The following is a 2415-nucleotide window of genomic DNA, read 5'->3' on the forward strand; positions in this document are numbered from 1 at the left end:
CTCCAAGCAGGGTTGCCAACTTCCCACTATTGCAATTGATCTCTGGACGGCCAAGATCAGTTCTCCTGGAGAAAATGGCTGCTTTGGAGGGTGGACTCTATGTCTCTGCTGAGGTGTCTCCCCTCCCCTCCCCAAACCCCACCCTCCCCAGGCTCCACCCCTCAAATCTCAAGGTATTTCTCAATCCATAGTTGGTAACCTTAGTTCCAAGCAATGCTGCCAACACATGGCAATCCAGGGCAGATCCTAGACTACCAGTCCCCCAGATTCTTTCCCCACCCAGCGGGAGCAACAGAGATGATGGGACCGTGAGGAGGCAATGCAGCAACTAAGAAGTGCCAGGCTGGCAGCCAGTGTCCCAGCAACTGAGCTTAACATGATGTTAAGCGGGAGAAAAACTACAGCCAGTTCCTAAAGTGTCCCACACTTCCCTGTTCAGCCCCTGCAAGGCAACCAGCTAATCCTACCCCGGGGCAGGTGGGTGGAGGCAGAGATGCAAACTGCAATGGCTGCCAGACAAGGAGCTGGTTTAAATTGTCACTCTTTCACCTACGAACACTCAATGAAATTGCTGAGCAATCGGGTTAGAAGGGTTAAAAGGAAGTCCTTCTTCACCCAAAGAGTGATTCACACATGGAGTTCACTGCCACAGGAAGTGGTGGGGGCTACAAACATGGACAGCTTCAAGAGGGAATTGGATAAACATATGGAGCAGAGGTCCATCATTTATTTATTTATTTATTTAAAGCATTTTTACCTTGCCCTCCCCGCATGCGGGCTCAGGGCGGCTTACAGGGGGCACAGGCTATTAGCTTACAGGGGGCATCAGAGGCTATTAGCCACAAGGCATAGATAGGAACTCTCCATCTGGGGCAAGTGCTGCTCTGTATTCTTGGTGCTGGGGGGGGGCCAACAGTGGGAAGGCTTCTAGTGTCCTGGCCCCACTGGTGGACCTCCTGATGGCACCTGGTATTTTTGTCCACTGTGTGACAGAATGTTGGACTAGATGGGCCATTGGCCTGATCCAACATTGGCTTCTCTTATGTTCTTATGCTCATTGGCTGAGCTCCATGAAGCAGGAGTTTCAGCCACGCCCCCTCACCCAGATTTTTTTCTTCTTTAAAATTGCAGCTGACTTATGGTGACCTGGTAGGGTTTTGAAGGCAAAAGACACTCAGAGTTGATTTGTCATTGCCTGCCTCTGTGTAGTGACTCTGGTATCCCTTGGTGGTATGGAATTCACTGCCACAGGAGGTGGTGGCGGTGACAAGCCTGGACGTCTTCAAGAGAGAATTGGATAAACATATGGAGCAGAGGTCCATCAGTGGCTATTAGCCGCAAGGTACAGATAGGAACTCCCAGCCTGGGGCAAGTGATGCTCTGTCTTCTTGGTGCTGGGGGGGCAACAGTGGGAGGGCTTCTAATGTCCTGGCCCCACTGCTGGACCTCCTGATGGCACCTGGTATTTTTGGCCACTGTGTGACAGAGTGTTGGACTGGATGGGCCTTTGGCCTGATCCAACATTGGCATCTCTTATGTTCTCATGATAATTCTTCATGAAAGAAGAAAACAGATAACTAGGGTGGCTCAGTCACAAGAAAGGGAAAGAAAAACAGAGGGAAAATCTTGCCTCTGAGGGAGGGAAGTGGACGGGGGTGTCATAGTTATGTGCGTGTGTTTTGGCTTCATAATATTATTTTTCTTGCTGTAGTATATTCTGACAGGTCTGAATGTTAGCTCACCAGCAAAGAAGTCAATAACAGACTGACTGCTTGTCTTGCTGGGAGTCAAGTGCTGATGACTTTTGAAGCCAACAGTTCTGGGGGGATTTCAATCCAGGTGTCTCCATCAGAACCCATTTTTTTTCTTCCTGAGGAAAATTCTGCATTAATATCACTGATTACTGAAGAAAAGGCTCCGTATGAGCTGACTTGAAATTCTGCAGGATTTCCCTGAGGAATCTGAATGATTCTACACTCCTCTGTTTTTAGTTCCATTCCAAATACTGACCGGGGCCAACCTGTTTAGCTTCCAAGATCTGACAAGATTGGGCTAATCTGGCCTATCCAGGCAGGGCCCCAGAGTTGTACTCCGCTTCAGATATGGTCATGACACGGCAGTGCCCCCACCTGACATAACAGGTGATAGCATCACTGCTAAAACATCCGGGATATCTGCCTTTGCGCTGGTTGTGCCGAAAGGGTCTATGTGGTGTATAAGCAGCAAAAAACGCAGCCTCTGGTGTAAAGATGGTGCACAAAGCAGCACAAACAGATGTAAAAACACCATAATGATGAAACTGGGCAGAATGGTTGTGACAGCAATAACGTAGGAAAATGAGAAAAGAGGCTCTCTCCACACCAATGCTCCCTCTAAGCCGTGGAATCTTGAGAGCAAAAATCCTACTTTGTGAGC

Source organism: Gekko japonicus, unplaced genomic scaffold (genome assembly GCF_001447785.1).
Source record: "Gekko japonicus isolate JY-2015 unplaced genomic scaffold, Gekko_japonicus_V1.1 scaffold177, whole genome shotgun sequence".
NCBI lineage: Eukaryota > Metazoa > Chordata > Lepidosauria > Squamata > Gekkonidae > Gekko > Gekko japonicus.